The sequence below is a fragment of the Poromitra crassiceps genome, assembly GCF_964638095.1.
Source record: "Poromitra crassiceps genome assembly, chromosome: 7".
Taxonomy (NCBI): domain Eukaryota; kingdom Metazoa; phylum Chordata; class Actinopteri; order Beryciformes; family Melamphaidae; genus Poromitra; species Poromitra crassiceps.
In genome coordinates, this window is record NC_139628.1 from 14,683,396 (window position 1) to 14,690,895 (window position 7,500).

A 7,500-nucleotide genomic window follows, 5' to 3' on the forward strand; every position below is an offset into this window, starting at 1 on the left:
CTCAAATGGATCAAAATGTTGATGAGATAAAGTCCAGGCCAGTCCAAACAGTCCTTGTCCCTCCGATCCTGAGTGCAGGCAGCTGATCAACGCCAAGCTTTGAGGATAGAAACAAGAGAAACCTGGTCAGGGTGATGTGCTGTCTTAAAATCAGTCTTTGGTTAAGATGGTTAAAACATGGGCACCCAATAAGGATTGGCTGGGATGGGATTGACCAAAAATAGTCCCACTGCACACTAGGAGTTCAACTCAGGAACACTAAATCCAATAGAAAAACACTATAATTGCACTGGAAATTAAATCCACAATTGCACGGCAAATTAAAAACCCACTGCAACCCACACAGGAATAAGGCGCTGATTGGCCCACGTAACTTGTGGATATTGCTGCAATAAAATGGATGTTGAAAGCAGTGAGAGAAAGGTAGTTAACTGGAGGAAGGATGGAACGTGTCCCCACCCCTCCACTTTTATCCAGGGAACCCAAACTACCTGCACCTGTGTGCCAAGGGGGCACTCAATCACCACACACACACACACACACTAGTCACCCTGTGACACATAGCCTACACATACACACACACACACACACACACACACACACACTAGTCACCCTGTGACACATAGCCTACACACACACACACTAGTCACCCTGTGACACAGCCTACACACACACACACACACACACACACACACACACTAGTCACCCTGTGACACATAGCCTACACACACACACACACACACACACACACACACACACACACACACACACACACACACACTAGTCACCCTGTGACACATAGCCTACACACACACACACACTAGTCACCCTGTGACACATAGCCTACACACACACACACACACACTAGTCACCCTGTGACACATAGCCTACACACACACACACACACACACACACACACACACACACACACACACACTAGTCACCCTGTGACACATAGCCTACACACACACACACACACACACACACACACACACACACACACTAGTCACCCTGTGACACATAGCCTACACACACACACACACACACACACACACACACACACACACACACACACACACACACACACACATCACCCTGTGACACATAGCCCACACACACACACACACACACACACACACACACACACACACACACACACATCACCCTGTGACACATAGCCTACACACACACACACACACACACACACACACACACACACACACACACACACACACACACATCACCCTGTGACACATAGCCTACACACACACACACACACACACACACACACTAGTCACCCTGTGACACATAGCCCACACACACACACACACACACACACACACACACACACACACACACACACACACACACACACACACACACACACTAGTCACCCTGTGACACATAGCCTACACCTACACACACACACACACACACACACACACACACACACACACACACACACACACACTAGTCACCCTGTGACACATAGCCTACACACACACACACACACACACACACACACACACACACTAGTCACCCTGTGACACATAGCCTACACACACACACACTAGTCACCCTGTGACACAGCCTACACACACACACACACACACACACACACACACACACACTAGTCACCCTGTGACACATAGCCTACACACACACACACACACACACACACACACACACACACACACACACTAGTCACCCTGTGACACATAGCCTACACACACACACACACTAGTCACCCTGTGACACATAGCCTACACACACACACACACACGTCACCCTGTGACACATAGCCTACACACACACACACACACACACACACACACACACACACACACTAGTCACCCTGTGACACATAGCCTACACACACACACACACACACACACACACACACACACACACACACACACACACACACACTAGTCACCCTGTGACACATAGCCTACACACACACACACACACACACACACACACACACACATCACCCTGTGACACATAGCCCACACACACACACACACACACACACACACACACACACACACACACACACACACACACACACACACACATCACCCTGTGACACATAGCCTACACACACACACACACACACACACACACACACACACACACTAGTCACCCTGTGACACATAGCCCACACACACACACACACACACACACACACACACACACACTAGTCACCCTGTGACACATAGCCTACACATACACACACACACACACACACACACACACACACACACACTAGTCACCCTGTGACACATAGCCTACACACACACACACACACACACACACACACACACACACACACACACACACTAGTCACCCTGTGACACATAGCCTACACACACACACACTAGTCACCCTGTGACACATAGCCTACACACACACACACACACACACACACACACACACACACACACACACACACACACTAGTCACCCTGTGACACATAGCCTACACACACACACACACACACTAGTCACCCTGTGACACATAGCCTACACACACACACACACTAGTCACCCTGTGACACATAGCCTACACACACACACACACACACACACACACACACGTCACCCTGTGACACATAGCCTACACACACACACACACACACACACACACACACACACACACACACACACTAGTCACCCTGTGACACATAGCCTACACACACACACACACACACACACTAGTCACCCTGTGACACATAGCCTACACACACACACACACACTAGTCACCCTGTGACACATAGCCTACACACACACACACACACACACACACACACACACACACACACACTAGTCACCCTGTGACACATAGCCTACACACACACACACACACACACACACACACACACTAGTCACCCTGTGACACATAGCCTACACACACACACACACACACACACACACACACACACACACACACACACACACACACACACACACACACACACACACACACACACACACGTCACCCTGTGACACATAGCCTACAGCTTTTAACATCATGTTTTCCTCCTGGATCTTTTCTCTTTAGACTACCTCACATTTATTTGGAGAACGAGATTAATTCCCTCGTTTTAGGGTTTGACTGGTGTCTGGTGATGTTATAATCACATCAATCAATGCGCCTCCTCTTCACTAGTCTCGCTGGCCAGCCTCCCCCCTCTCTGTCTTCACCAACTCCATTACGTAATGACTGGAAACTCGCATAACGACGGCATTTTCTTTTGCCGACTTTCTGACATGAAGATTTCATGATACCTTTTGGATCATGGAAGCCAAGTGAGGGAGAAGAAGACTCGTCATCTCGCTGTCACCACGATTGCAGATTTAACGTCCAAAACAGCAGCATTGTGGATGTGAGTGCATCTACGTTTAGGCTACTAGTTTAATATTATCAATTGCCTGGCCTCCCAGGATACCTCGTAATGTTGCATTTACCCCCATGCACATCCTTTGACCATTTTTTTCTACTTCTAACTGTATGAAACACCATCAAACCAGAGGAGAATCCAGATTTCTTCTGCTTCTCTATGGAGCCCTAGGCTCAGGTTGTAGAGCTGCACGCGCTGTGATTTGCTAGTCTGCGTTTAGGGCGGGACTTAGCGATAGGTCAATTAGCTCAAGAGTTTGATATATAATATATGCATGCTGTGTTAAAGTTGTGTGAACTGTCGCAGTTTTTAAATTGTAAACACGGTCAGCCGGCTAGAGTCAGACACTCAAACTCAGGCTCCATGGGTTCCATTGGCGTTGCCACCCAGTGGAGCGGCTTGTTTACCAAAATGCTGCTCGGCTGATCCCTCGTATAGCACACAAAGAGGTAGGTGTCAGTGAGAACTTAGAAAAACAATACATTGAAATCAATAAATAGGTGTGTGTGTGTGTGTGTGTGTGTGTGTGTGTGTGTGTGTGTGCGCGCGCACACGTGTGAGTGTGTGTGTGTGTGTGCGTGCATCTCTGTGTGTCTGTGTGTCTGTGTGTGTGTGTGTGTGTGTGTGTGTGTGTGTGTGTGTATGTGTGTGTTTGTGTGCGTGCATGCGTGTGTGTGTGTGTGTGTGTGTGTGTGTGTGTGTGTGTTTGTGTGCGTGCATGCGTGTGCGTGTGCGTGTGTGTGCGAGCGTGCGTGTGTGCGTGTGCGTGTGTGCGTGCGTGTGCGTGTGCGTGTGCGCGTGTATGGGGGGTGGTTTGTGCCACTGACGTGCGCGCGCGCACGCACGCGCGCGTGTACGATGTGTCTGTGTGTCGTGTGTTTGGATTATGGCATGACACACAGACACATCGTGCGTGCGTGCGCGCGCGTCAGTGGCACAAACAACCCCGGGGGTGGTTTGTGCCACTGACGTGCGCGCCGGGTTAGGTCGCAACGTAACCCTGCGCCCATCATTCCCAAAACCATACAGGCCTGCTGCACCGAGAGGGCAATCAGGTCACCAACTCTCTTTCCTGACGACAAGGCCAGCAGCAGCGCGGTCTTTAAGACAGAACCCTTAAATCGGCGGAGTCCAAGGGCTCAAACGGATGACCCGTTAGCCCGTCCAGCACCGTAACCAGGTCAGATTTGGGAAAAAACGCACCGCGACGGCGGGCACAGTTTACGCGCCCCCTTCATGAAGCATGAGACCAAAGGGTACGCCCCCATGGGGCTCCCTTCAATTCCCATGTGGCAAGCAGAAATCGCGGCTACGTACACCTTAAGCGACTGCGGGGACTGACCCGCGTCAAGCAGGCTCTGAAGGAAACAGAGAACTGGTCGCACACTGCAGTTCACTGGATCCACGCCCCTACTTGCTGCATAGTGCATACCACATTATCAGGCAAGCCCTGGGCTAGCAACTGGTCCCGTTCAGGAGCCAGATTGCTAGCTTCCACCTGCCTGGGAGGGGTGGAACACCTCCCCCTCCGCCTGGGATAGGAGATCGGCCCGTACCGGCAACGCCCAGGGCGGATCTTGCGCCAGGGAGACCAGGTCCGCAAATCATGTCTGCCTGGGCCAAAACGGACTAAAACGAGCCGGAGGCGCTGTTCCCTCACCCTGTCCAACACCTGACAGATCAGGGGGGTCGGGGGAAACGCATAGAGCCCCTCCCTCGGCCACGCGTGCGCTTTCAGCGCGTCATGACCTAACGGGGGCTGTCCTCCTGGATCGAGCACCACAGTGGGCAGTGTGTTGCGTGCCGCGATGCAAGAGATCGACGCGGGCGCGACCAAACCTGGCCCAAACCTGTTCCATCACCCGAGGGTGGAGGCACCACTCCGTATAACGGGGATTGCCTCGAGACAGCAGGTCGGTCGTAACTCAGCCGTCCCAGCAGATAGACCGCTGACACTGAAAGGAGACGGGGATACACCCACAGGTGAATCCCCGCTATGGTTCAGCGCCCCCGACCGCACACCGCCCTGTTTGTTCAGGTGGGCGATCGCTGCCATATTGTCCGAGGGAATCAGAACATGGTGCCCATGTGTGAGCCGCTGGAAGTGTTACCTCCGCAGGCTCGGGGGACTGCGGAGACAACGTTCTCTTTCGAGTCTGGCCGCACGCGGACTTGTCCGGCAGTGCGGTCCACAGGAGAGCTCCCAACCAACAATGGGCCCTCGGTACCATTGATGGTGGGCTGTCCTAGGAGCCTCTAGCCGAGGCCAGGCCGTAGCCATGGACCAAGGCGAGCCTTGATGATGGGTATGAGACCCTGGGAGAGCTCCCGACCGAACTCGGGCCTTGGGCACCGAGGACAGTGGGTCTAAAGCCACAAGCCGCAGGCTGGAACTGAGCCCAGCCTTGGTGAGCCAACCGGAGGGCTTGACCTGAGCGCTGCCAACCGAGGCCAGGCCGTGGCCATGGACCAAGGTGCGCTGTGCCCCCTGCCAGGCTCCCTGCGCTTGCAGGGGGCGCTCAGACAAGGGAGTGCGACCCATGGAGAGCTCCCAACCACCCCGGGCCTTGGGCACCAAGGGCGGTGGGCTTGTCCTTAGAGCTACAAGCCAAAGGCTGGCACTGAGCCCAGACCTTGGCGAGCTGTAACCCCTGCTGGACGCGTAGCGCCAGCAAGGGGCGGTACGGAGCTACAAAAGAAAGAAAAGTTACATTTCGTTGCAACAAAAGAAGTCAACTACAGTATGCAACACAATCTATGGCAACTACAACTTTTGAAGGAATAACGTAGGAACACAACCTATGACACTACAACCATTAAAGGAATAAAGTAGTTTTTTTTTCACAAATGAAGGCTCTGTATGTTCAGTTTTTTTGCTTCCCTACATTGGAATAAAACAAATCCAACTCTAACTGGTGTCTAACCATATTTGTGGTGCTGAAAACTGCTTGAAAAATAGCTGCCATTGTCATCAGACTGCCCATCTTCAGCCCCAACAGCGCTTGTGTCATAGGAATAAACTATATGGGGTCAATTAGTCCAGTTCATAGTTTTGTTGGATTTTGGGGGGGATTAGGAAAACTATTTATTTGGAAACCTTCTAGTGTAACACATCAGAAAATGTATGATGCTATAATGGTACAGTATAAAGGTTATGGTTGGATATTTGACATTTCTATGTCCCATACAGCCATATGCCCATATGGTGTAAATTGGGTAAACTGTGCTGAAATTGGGCTCTCTCAGCCCTTCTGAGGCAGTTTAGGAGAAAAAAATTGACGTTTTTGCTTGAAAACACCAATCCATTTTGAGAGGAACTGGCCCCCCGAAGCCGCAGAGGGCTCAAATTCGGTGCCCATGATCAGAATGCCCATGCGATCCACTGTGCCGAATGTCAGTGCTCTGGTACCTTCTGGGGCAGTTTAGGAGAAAAAAATGGTCGTTTCTGCTTGAAAACACCAATCCATTTTGAGAGGAACTGGCCGCCCGAAGCCGCAGAGGGCTCGAATTCGGTGCCCATGATCAGAATGCCCATGCGATCCACTGTGGCGAATTTCAGTGCTCTGGGGCCTTGCTGGCCCTTAAACACTCAAAAAGGAAAGCCTGTTGTGGTACCGGTAGTTCAAGTTCAAGTTCAAGTTCAATTTTATTCATGTCCCGTGAGGGCAAATTGGTTTACAAAGTAGTGTTTTTTAGAAATACATTCAGATTAGGATAACACACAGTATTACTGATTTGTTCAGTAACCAGGCACACTTGCAAATATTGTACAATACATATCATTTGTTGGAATATGCATGGGTTATAAGAGGTCGTTGCTACTGCTGCTGAAGGTCGCCGCGTGCGCAGCGCCCAGGCTGCCGCCCCGGCACACGACACAGTCAGGCCGGTTGGTCGTTGGGGAGGGAGGCAAGAAGAGGGCTGAGGGAGACGGCTGGGGGGGGGGGGCATCTGGAATGTGTGCGTGTGTGTGCGTGGGGGGGGGGGGGGGGGGGCGTTGGGGGTGTTCAGCACTTGAGGTTTGAATCTGCTGCTGGACACAACCCATTAATAAATGATCAACGCTTAACCCCAAAAAATCGGTCCAATTTGATAG